This window comes from Lepidochelys kempii, chromosome 20 (assembly GCF_965140265.1).
Source record: "Lepidochelys kempii isolate rLepKem1 chromosome 20, rLepKem1.hap2, whole genome shotgun sequence".
In the NCBI taxonomy this organism is placed as follows: Eukaryota; Metazoa; Chordata; order Testudines; family Cheloniidae; genus Lepidochelys; species Lepidochelys kempii.
The window spans coordinates 22241416-22253586 of record NC_133275.1 but is presented as its reverse complement, the minus strand read 5'-3'; positions in this window follow the sequence as shown (position 1 = coordinate 22253586).

Sequence of the window (12171 nt, the reverse complement as noted above, 5' to 3'; positions counted from 1 at the left end):
CCCAGATCCCTTTCCGCAGTACTCCTTCTCAGGCAGTCATTTCCCATTTTGTATGTCTGCAACTAATTGTTCCTTCCTAAGTGGAGTACTTTGCATTTGTCCTTATTGAATTTCATCCTATTTACTTCAAGACCATTTCTCCAGTTTGTCCAGGTCATATTGAATTTTAAGCGAATCATCCAAAGCACTTGCAACCCCTCCCGGCTTGGTATCATCTGCAAACTTTATAAGTGTACTCTCTATGCCATTGTCTAAATCATTGAGGAAGATATTGAACAGAACCGGACCCAGAACTGATCTCTGCGGGACCCCACTCGTTATGCCCTTCCAGCATGACTGTGAACCACTGATAACTACTCTCTGGGAATGGTTTTCCAACCAGTTTTGCATCCACCTTATAGTAGCTCCAACTAGGTTGCATTTCCCTAGTTTGTTTATGAGAAGGTCATGCGAGAGACTATCAAAAGCTTTACTAAAGTCAAGATATCATATGACTATGGTCAAGTTTTCTGCTGGGTGTGCCTGCGTGTAACAGAGCTGGCTGCCTCCCTAGTGCCCCTTGTGGCCGGAGGCTGCTCTGCAGCCTCCTGTCTCAGTTTCCCTCTTGGTTCCTCAAATAAACTCCAGATTACTCTCCAAAGGTAATTAAGATATTTCCTTCCTGGGATCCAATTTATTTAGTCCTGACACACATTGGCCACCTCAGGCCCCAATCCTAGTTCAGTGTCCCTCCACTCTGTGAGAGAGCACTTCTTTCCTGAGCTGGGTCCCAATTTAAGGTCTCTCTCTCTCTCTCTCTCCCGCCCCCTTGGGTACGGAGTCCCCATCCCTCCTTCCTGGAGCTGTGTCCTTTACTCTCTGCAGGCCCCCCTAACTAGAGATCAGCCACCTGGCTCTGACTTCCAGGATGCAACCCTTCTCCCGATCAGGGTCTCCAGCAGGAACCTCCTGCTCACTGCAATTCCTCTCTGTCATAGCTTCCTCTTTCTGCTCTCCTCTGGCTCTTTATAGCAACCAACTGCCTTCTATCTGGCCTCATTGAGAGGCTGTTAATGAGGCCCAGGTGGGCTGGACCAGTTCCCCCTTAAAGGGCCCGGTTTCTTTGTCTGAAAAATGGGGCAATAAATATTAATAAATAAGACCGCAGTGCTAATGGCTGCCAGCATCTGAGCCTTGGATGCAAAGACAGTCACAGAACCCATTAAAGCCCGTGGGGAAGCCCAGCACCGTTAGAGGAGTCTTTACCCAAGATCTGCCTCTAACTCTTCCAGAATGGTGCTCCTTCTTGGCAGGAAGTTTTTTTGTCCGTTTGTTGAGGCAGAAATTGGAGCCTCACAAAATGGAGCTCTGGGGCGGGTAGATCCTGAGCTAACAGGAGCACTCTGGAAAGAAGGACAACTTGTCCTGGGGAGGGAGAGGGATCAGAGACACCAGGGTCTAAAGCTGATCTCATGGATTAGTTGAGCAAAAACATTTGCAGTTGGGCTTCTTTTCCCAATAAGAGTACAAACGGTGACTCCAACACTTAACACAAGAACGGCCATACAGGGTTAGACCAATGGTCCATCTCGCCCAATATCCTGTCTTCTGACGGTGGCCAATGCCAAACGATTCAGAGGGAGTGGACAAAACAGGGCAATTTACTGAGTGGTCCATCACCTGTCATCCAGTCCCAGCTTCTGGAAGTCAGAGGTTTAGAGACATCCAGAGCACGGGGTAGCATCCTTGATTATCTTGGCTAATAGCCATTGATGGATGTATCCTCCATGAACCTCTCTCATTCTTTTTTGAACCCAGTTATACTTTTGGCCTTCACAACCTCCCCTGGCAATGAGTTCCACAGGTTCACTGTGAATTGTGTGAAGAAATCCTTCCTTATCCTTCTTTTAAATTTCATTGGGTGACCCCTGGTTCTTGTGTTATGTGAAGGGGTAAATAACACTTCCTTGTTCCTTTGCTCCACACCATTCATGATTTTATAGGCCTCTATCATATCTCCCCCCCACCGACTTCTCTTTTCTAAGATGAACAACCCCAGTCTCATTAATAAAAAGAACAGGAGGACTTGTGGCACCTTAGAGACTAACCAATTTATTTGAGCATAAGCCTTTTTGACAGCCGTTGCACATTGAGCAGATGTTTTCATAGAACTATGCCCAATGACTCCCAGGTCTCTTGCTTGGGGGGGTCACCCATCATTTTCTATGTATAATTGGGATTATGTTTTGCAATGTGCATTTCAGCGTGGATAAATGTGAAGTATTTCATCTGCCATTTTCTTGCCCTGTCACCCAGTTTTGTGAGATCCGTTAGTAACTCTTCTCGGTCTGCTTTGACCTTAACGATCTTTATTGTCTACAAACTTTGTCACCTCAAGGTTTACCCCTTTCTTCAGATCATTTATGAATTTGTTGAACAGCTGGTCCCAGCACTGATCCTTAGGGGACCAGTGTTCCCTCTAACTTTTTACATCCATGTGCAGAATGAATTCTGTTACGTGCACCCATATGGAGGTGATGTGTGGTGGGGGTGGGGCCAAGGGCTGGGGCACAGGGTTGGGGTATGGGGCGGGGTGAGGACTCTGGCTGGGGGTGTGGGCTCGGGGATGCAGGCTGCAGCGGGGAAAGAGGACTCCCCTCAGCCCTCTCTCGCTGCACCAGCTCTGGGGCTGGGGGAGAAGTACCTCTCCCTGCCTGCATGGCCCTGCTACATGGCTTAGAAGGAATGTAGTGGGGGACCCAGCTATTTTTACCTGTCTCCACTGTGAAAACTGAGTTTATTCCTACCCTTTGTTTCCTATCTTACAACCATGTATTGATCCACGAGAAGACCTTCCTTCTTATCTCTTGACCCTTTTCTTTGCTTAAGAGACTTTGGTGAGGGACCTTGTCAAAGGCTTTCTGAAAGGCCAAATATAGTATATCACCTGGATCACCCTTCTCCACATGTGTGTTGACACCCTCAAAGAATTTAAATAGACGATGAGGCATGATTTGCCTTTACAAAAGCCATGTTGACTCTTCCCCAACAAATCGTGTTCAGTCTAGCTGTCTGATAATTCTGTTCTTTACTATAGTTTTAACCCATTTGCCTGGTACCAAAGTTAGGCTGACCAGCTGAATTTGCTAGGAACATCTCTGGAGCCTTTTTTAAAAGTCAGCATCACATTAAACATTCACCCGTCAACTGGTAACAGAGGCAGATATAAGCAATCGGTTACATACCACAGGTAGTAATTCTGCAATTTATATTTGAGTTCCTTCCGAACGCTTGAGTGAATACCACCTGGTCCTGGTGACTTATTACTGCTTAACTTATGAATTTGTTCCAAACCCTCCCTTTATTGACATCGCGATCTGAGACAGTTCCTCAGATTTGTCACCTAAGCAGAATGGCTCAGGCATGGGAATCTCCCTCACATCCTTTGGAGCGAAGATCGATGCAAAGACTTGATTTAGCTTCTCTGCAACCACCTTCCTTGAGTGCTCCTCCAGCACGTCAATCATCCAGTGGCCCTGCTGATTGTTTGGCTTCCTGCTTCTGAGGTATTTAAACATGATTTGGGCCTCGTTGGTTAGTTACTTTTCATATTCTTTTTGGCCTACCCACTTATACTTTTACACTTGACTTGCCAGAGTTTATGTTCCTTTCTATTTTCCTCAGTAGAATTTGACTTTCAATTGTTAAAGGATGTCTTTTTGCCTCACCGCCTCTTAGCAGTTGTTTAGCTATGATTGCTTGCTTTTTTTGGCCCTCTGACTGTTTTGGTTTGTTTTTAATTTGGGATATATGTATAGTTTGAGCCTCTATTATGTTTTTTAAAAGTTTCCATGCAGCTTGCAGGCATTTCACTTGTGAGTGTTCCTTTTAATTTCTGTTTAATTAGCCTCCTCATTTGTAATTCCCCTTTTTGAAATTAAATGCTACTGTGTAGGTTTCTTTGGAATTTTCCTCCCTACAAGATGTTAAATTTAATTACATTATGATCACTGTTACCAAGTGGTTCAGCAATATTCACCTCTTAGACCAGATCCTGGGCACCACTTCGGTCTAAATCAAGACTTGTCTCTCCCCTCCTGGATTCCAGGACTAGCTGCTCCAAGAAGCAGTCATTAATGAGGTCTAGATATTTTATCTCTGTATCCTGTCCCAAGGTGACATGTTCTCAGTCAATATGGGGGATAGTTGAAATCCCCCATTATTATTGGGTTTTCTGTTTTGTTGCTCTCTAATCAACCTGGGCATTTCACAATCAGTGTCACGATTACGGTCACTAGTATAGTCCCTCCTGCTATACTCTTGCTGCTCAAGCAAGGAATTTCTATCAGCGATTCTATGATATTGTTTGATTCATTTAAGATTTTTACTATATTTGACTTTATGCTTTCTTTCATATATTGTGCCACTCCCCCGCCAGCACGACCTACTCTGTCATTCCTACACAATTCATATCCTGGTATACTGTGCTCCATTGATTATATTAATATCCTCATTTAATACCAGGTATTCCACTTTGCTCATCTAAGTATCTAGACTTCTTGCACTTCTACACAAGTACTTATAAAATGTGTCAATTTTTCCATTGTCGGCCTTCATAGGATGGAACTAGACTCTTTTCTGTTTGACTGTTTCTCCTCAGTTCCTACCCGTACTTATTGGGGACGTATGTCTGTCATTTGTGAGTACTGCACCCTTGCAAGAAATGCAATCGTAAACCTGGGGATTTAGGGTTTGACATGTCTGAGCCCCAGTACCAGGGGAAAAAAAATACAAAGTTGCTTTTGATAAGTTTCAATTTTATGTGGCAATGGACAAAAATCCTAAAGCGATGCACTAACGCCAACAGGGGAACTAGAAATATACACAATAAACTAAATTGGATCGAAACAGACTCCGGTTAGGGCCGGCTCACAGCCATGGGTAGCAAGAAGGAGCTGAGTGGAGGCTGGGCAGTTCTGCCTATATGTCTTCAGCACAGGGCATGAGGACAGCAGGGGTGCCCAGGCCCTGCTTTCCAAAAGACTCTGATCTCCAATGCATGGCGCAGATGCGCCCCAAGAATGGAATAATATAGACAAAATGTTCCAAGAACTTTTTTTTTTTAAAAAAAACTTATTCTAAGTAACACCCCCCCCCCACAAGGGGTCCAGCTACAAGCCAGCAAAGAGTTAATGGGAAAGTTGGTTATCAGATGGTTTCCGATAATAACTGTTTGTTTTCCTGGCATTGGACAAGCTATTTGCAAGCGATCCAAGTCTAGACATTCTCCAAAATATGCAAATTGCAAACTATTAAACTATGGCTGCATCCATCATGATTCCATTATTAAGGTTGGCACCAGAAGTCTATGGTAAGCTTAACGTCAATCCCCCCCACTCCCACATACAACCCTCTCTGACTTTTATGGGACAGGACAGTCTTTGGTAAAAGGGTTAATCGAGCAATGTCTGTTGGCCTCCCTGGCAGAGGTTTAGTATTTTAGGAGGACAGGCCTGACTGCCCCTGACCCTGCATTGCACCAGCCTCCCACACGAACTGCTGATCATGTTTGGTGGGTGGATTATGGACTCTGATAAAGGCCGAGTTTGTTGGGTTTGGGTTGTTTCCAGAAATCTCCAGGGTGATTGATACCATTTGCAGAATGCTCTCTGCCCCAAACCTGCCCTCAGCTTAACCCTGAGTGAAGCCCTTCCTGCCCCAAACTGACCACTGTTGGGTTTTGTTTTTATTCTGGGTTAGATCTAATACCAGAAGAGGACCTGTTTTTCCTGCTCTGGCTTGAGTATGGCTGACACCCCCACAGATCAACAGTCTAGTCCCTTGGGCTAGTCATCTTGTGCCTCCTCCCAGCCCAGGGTAACATGAGACTGGGTTGGGGTGTTGGATTTTCACAAGTGGGTTCACTCGAGTGCCTGCCCTCAGAAGCCATAAAATTTCACCCAGTTACTAAGCCCAATCACTTGTGTTTGACTGATGTATATTGCCAGAAAGGCAGCCAATCTTTATTTGAAAAAAATCAAGAAGCGGAAGATCCACCTCTTCCCTTGTAGTCTGCTCCAAACGTTCATCTTTTTCACCATTGAAAAATGTACACCTTGTGTGATTTGAAGAAGTCTGGTTCTTGCTATTCCTTTCTCTGCTAGATTAAGGAGCCCTTTAGTATCTGGTATTTTCCCCCCTGCCCCCACTACTAAGACCACCAGTCCCTATTTCACAAAAGTCATAAGATAAGAAGGTAAGGTATACACTAAAGGATTGAATAGCTTGTAACTGAACTGGTGGAATAGAACCACCCAAGCATAAATGGTTCAACTTGTCCATAGCCATGGTGATTTAGTTTAAGAATCCTCCCCACTTTTGCTCTGCAGCCACACTGCTATTGTTCTCATACTCATGGACCTTAAGGTTAGAAAGGTCCATCACCACCAGCTAGTCTGTCCTCCTGCACATCGCAGGCCACAGAACCTCACCCACTCATTCCTGGAATAGACCCCGAACCTCTGGTGAAGTTACTGAAGTTCTCCAATCATGATTTAAAGATTTCAAGTTACAGAGAACCCACCATTTGCACTCGTTTAAACCTGCAAGTGACCCGTGCCCCATGCTACAGAGGAAGGCAAAAAACCCCCAGGGTCTCTGCCAATTTCACACGGGGGGAAAATTCCTTCCTGACCCAAAACCTGGTGATCAATTGGATCCTGAGCATGTGGGCAAGACCCAGCGGTGGAAACCTGGGAAAAGAATTCTCACAGTAACTCAGAGCCCTCCCCACCTACTGTCCCATCACTGGCCATTGGAGATATTTGCTGCTAGCAGTTGCAGACCCTAACTCTAACCCTTTCTTTTTATTCCATATCATTTCAGTTGCAGTGCCCTCAAGGGACCTGTTCCAGAGCTCCTGCCGTAGCTTCCAGAAGCAGCGCATTCTACATCCTAAAAGGGGCAATAAGGGGCAGAAGTGAGAGGACTCATGGAACCAGTTTGTGTTAATCCCCATCCACAATGGCACCAGAATGATTCCAATTTAACCAGGTTTTAAACAGGCGCGCAGTGAATCTACAAGAACTGGTTATTAGACGGCTTGGAGAGAGTAAGCACACTGGGGTGTGCATGTAGAGTGCTACACATCCAGTTCTTAGGACGCCAAATCGCGTTGGCAACCCTAGGAAGGACTATGAAGAACAAAGCATTAAGGAGAACTAGCCATCTCATGGATGGCAAACGCCATGCTGCCTTCAACCACAAGACAAGCAACACGATACACTCCAGCGTATGGAATCTGCAGACCGGCTATAGCGCTGATGTGAAGTCAGTAGCTCCCCCAGCTTCCTGTTAGAAGGGATATGTGGAATACAGTACCTGTCCATCTGGACGAAGATATAGCTACTGTGGAAGGAGACAAGAACCACCTTCTCCAGTCCAGGGTGACCTGTGGGGGCGCATGGCCTGGACGAACACACACTGGTTTTGCTTGGAATCTTTCTTCTGGTCTTTGATGGGAACCTGAATGAGAAGGAGATCATGGCTCTGGGCGTTCTTTCCTGGTTTCAGTCACCAGGACGAGATACTTTATGCAAAAAGGCTTTGTAGTGATAATGAATTTTAAGTAATATATTGATATCGACAAGACTTAGTAAGAGAAAGAGTCCATAAAAATCAAGGCTGTCAGGAGCCTTTGACTACCCAGCCATACGCACAATTCCTCCAGCACTGAGGTATCATAAGACAGTATATCTGCTCAGTGGAGAATACTCTTGGTGTAAAGGGGTTCCCTGGATGGCATAAAGCTAGCATAGGTGGCTTTTTGCCCTCCCCTCTTGTAGCCTGTGTCATAGCATACATGCTCTGAGGAAAAGGGGGTTTGACTGAAGTAGGCTCTGTACTCAGGCTACTTCCGGCTACTAAATTAGAGTTGCTCTGAGGATGCTCTAAATTATGCCGGAGGCTGGACCCAGAGTACAAAGAGGGGCAGAGGTGGCTTAAAACTGCATCAAGTGTACCTGGGATGGAACAGATAATCCAGACTTTTTAAAATGAAACCTCATTTATGGACATTCAACATGTTTATAGGGATTTAAGGGACAACATTCTCCAATCAAGTCCAGACACTCACCAAAAATATTACATTTCCAAAATACTGTATAATCGAGGTGCTGGTCGTGACTCCATGATTAAAGATGATACCATGAGTCTATTATGGTTGCACCTAAGGATGGCTGCTTCTGGCCGAAACGAACACTGGATAGACAGATGCTCTATGGCAAATTCACCACAAACTGACCATTGCAGGAGGAACTGCTTGGAAACCAAGTGGCTGCAGGAGCAGAAAGCCATGGAGATTAGTTACTGACAGATGTCCAATAAAGAATAGCAGCACTCTTAGATAGTACTCGTCATCAGTAGACCTCAAAGCCCTTCACAAAGGTCAATATCATTGGAATAGGGGTGCACTCACCTCTCACGAGTGTCCGCTGGCTGAGTGAGTGTACACACTCTCTGTCCGGTTTGTGGTGGGCCTTTGCTGACTCGACCCTCCAGCCGGTCACACACAGTCCGTATGTGAAATAAAAACAAGTCCAACAGGGACCTCTCTCAAGCTGTCCCTGCTCCGGTATAGAGCGGTGGCCCAGGGCTCCCTCCCTGGAGGCAATGTCTTCGCCCTCTCGGAGCTTTCTGTCCCTCTGTCTATCCATCTGTCCGGAGCCTTTCTGGCCTTAGCTCTACAATTAGGCCACTACAGTTCAACTCCCCTTCTGGGGTGCCTCAAAGTCCAGGCCTCTTTCCCAGTGGCTGGTGGGGGGAACCTAGGCCTGCCTTCTACTCTGGGTCCCAGCCCAGAGACCCTACAGATCACAGCCACCCACCATGTCCCTTTAAATAAACTGCATTGTTGCTCCAGTTCCCTGGGCCACTTCCCCATGGCTCCTGCACACTCTTCACCCTTATCTCAGGGCCTTGTCTTGGTGGAGTCCCAGCAGCCAGCCTGGAGCACCATCCACTCTCCTCCAGCTCTAGCAAGGAACTGATCTCAGTCTGGCCCGCACGCAGCTCTTCTTATACTACCCTGCTGGGCCCTGATTGGTTGCTTTCCACACAGCCACTCTAGGCAACTTGGAGGACCTCTCTACTGCCCTTTCCTGGGGAAGGGTGTGGCAGGGCCATAAGGCATCCAGCAGGGAGCCTCAGGGCCTAGCCCATCCTGTCACAATCATTATGCCCATTTTACAGATGCATAGTTATAAATAAAATTTGGGCACCATTTGTTTTTAATTGTAAGTTTGTCCTGCGTGTATGTGGTGTGTGTCTCGTGACTAGTTTTTGTTTGGTTTTTATTTTGTTGCAACAAAAGTCAATTTTATACTTTTATTTAATTTAAGTGGTACCACACTATTTTAATATTGTGATTGGAGTATAGCCATCATAATATTATTAATAGCAATTTTTTTGCAAAGTACAAAAAGGCATCAATTATAAATATATGTACATATATTTTTGCTGACACACAAATAATGCAATTGCAAACAAAAAGCTTTATTTTTTTTTTTATTAATCACAGGTTTTTTCATTCAAAGAAAAAAATGTAAGGGTAAACCTCAACATTAAGGTAAAGGAAATATTAATGAAACATCAATTTCTTGTTTGGATTTTTATAAACTTGTTCGCACTTTCAAAGGCGGTTATACGAATGTTATAGCAAAATTAAAAAAAAATGTATGCTATGTCTGGTTATGTTGCAAAATGTTAAAGCTAACCAAACAATTTCAACAGGTTTCCACCCTTGTTTCCCAAACAGATTGAAGTGTCATGAAAGTTTAATACATCAAAGAATTTGCATACCTGTATTTAAAATTCATTTTGGTTTAATTTTTATTCTCTTTCATGTTATGTTAAAGGGAAGTAATAGTTGTTAAAGCTTATGCTTCCACACAGTTAACAAAAGTGGAATTGGTATCTCAAGCAAATTAACAATATAAAGTGTGGGTAAAATTTCTTTTACTAACTCTTTTGCTAAAACAGAGGGTATGTCTACACTACGAAATTAGGTCGAATTTATAGAAGTCGGTTTTTTAGAAATCGGTTTTATATTTTCGAGTGTGCGTGTCCCAACAGAAAATGCTCTAAGTGCATTAAGTGCATTAACTCGGCGGAGTGCTTCCACAGTACCGAGGCTAAAGTCGACTTCCGGAGCGTTGCACTGTGGGTAGCTATCCCACAGTTCCTGCAGTCTCCGCTGCCCATTGGAATTCTGGGTTGAGATCCCAATGCCTGATGGGGCTAAAACATTGTCACGGGTGGTTCTGGGTACATATCGTCAGGCCCCCGTTCCCTCCCTCCCTCCGTGAAAGCAAGGGCAGACAATCGTTTCGCGCCTTTTTTCCTGAGTTACCTGTGCAGACGCCATACCACGGCAAACATGGAGCCCGCTCAGGTAACCGTTACTGTATGTCTCCTGGGTGCTGGCAGACGCGGTACGGCATTGCTACACAGCAGCATCAACCCATTGCCTTGTGGCAGCAGATGGTACAGTACGACTGGTAGCCGTCATCGTCATGTCTGAGGTGCTCCTGGTCACCTCTGTGAGGTCGATCAGGAAAGCCTGGGCAGAGATGGGCGCAGGGACTAAATTTGGAGTGACTTGACCAGGTCATTCTCTTTAGTCCTGCAGTCAGTCCTATTGAACCATCTTATGGTGAGCAGGCAGGTGATACAGATTGCTAGCAGTCCTATTGTACCATCTTCTGCCGGGCAGGCAAGAAATGAGGGTGGCTAGCAGTCCTATTGTACCATCTTCTGCCGAGCAGCCATGAGATGTGGATGGCTTGCAGTCCTTCTGCACCGTCTGCTGCCAGCCAAAGATGTAAAAGATAGATGGAGTGGATCAAAACAAGAAATAGACCAGATTTGTTTTGTACTCATTTGCTTCTCCCCCCACCCTTGTCTAGGGGACTCATTCCTCTAGGTCACACTGCAGTCACTCACAGAGAAGGTGCAGTGAGGTAAATCTAGCCATGTATCAATTAGAGGCCAGACCAACCTGCTTGTTCCAATAAGAACAATTACTTAGGTGCACCATTTCTTATTGGAACCCTCCGTGAAGTCCTGCCTGAAATACTCCTTGATGTAAAGCCACCCCCTTTGTTGATTTTAATTCCCTGTAAGCCAACCCTGTAAGCCATGTCGTCAGTTGCCCCTCCCTCCGTCAGAGCAACGGCAGACAATCATTCCGCCCCTTTTTTCTGTGCGGACGCCATACCAAGGCAAGCATGGAGGCCGCTCAGCTCACTTTGGCAATTAGGAGCACGTTAAACACCACACGCATTATCCAGCAGTATATGCAGCACCAGAACCTGGCAAAGCAATACCGGGCGAGTAGGCGACGTCAGCGCGGTCACGTGAGTGATGAGGACATGGACACAGACTTCTCTCAAAGCACGGGCCCTGGCAATGTGGGCATCATGGTGCTAATGGGGCAGGCTCATGCGGTGGAATGCCGATTCTGGGCCTGGGAAACAAGCACAGACTGGTGGGACCACATAGTGTTGCAGGTCTGGGATGATTCCCAGTGGCTGCGAAACTTTCGCATGCGTAAGGGCACTTTCATGGAACTTTGTGACTTGCTTTCCCCTGCCCTGAGGCACAAGAATACCAAGATGAGAGCAGCCCTCACAGTTGAGAAGCGAGTGGCGCTAGCCCTGTGGAAGCTTGCAACACCAGACAGCTACCAGTCAGTTGGGAATCAATTTGGAGTGGGCAAATCTACTGTGGGGGCTGCTGTGATGCAAGTAGCCCACGCAATCAAAGATCTGCTGATATCAAGGGTAGTGACCCTGGGAAATGTGCAGGTCATAGTGGATGGCTTTGCTGCAATGGGATTCCCTAACTGTGGTGGGGCCATAGATGGAACCCATATCCCTATCTTGGCACCGGAGCACGAGGTACATAAATCGCAAGGGGTACTTTTCAATAGTGCTGCAAGCTCTGGTGGATCACAAGGGACGTTTCACCAACATCAACGTGAGATGGCCTGGAAAAGTACATGACACTCGCATCTTCAGGAACTCTGGTCTGTTTCGAAAGCTGCAGGAAGGGACTTTATTCCCAGACCAGAAAATAACTGTTGGGGATGTTGAAATGACTATAGTTATCCTTGGGGACCCAGCCTACCCCTTA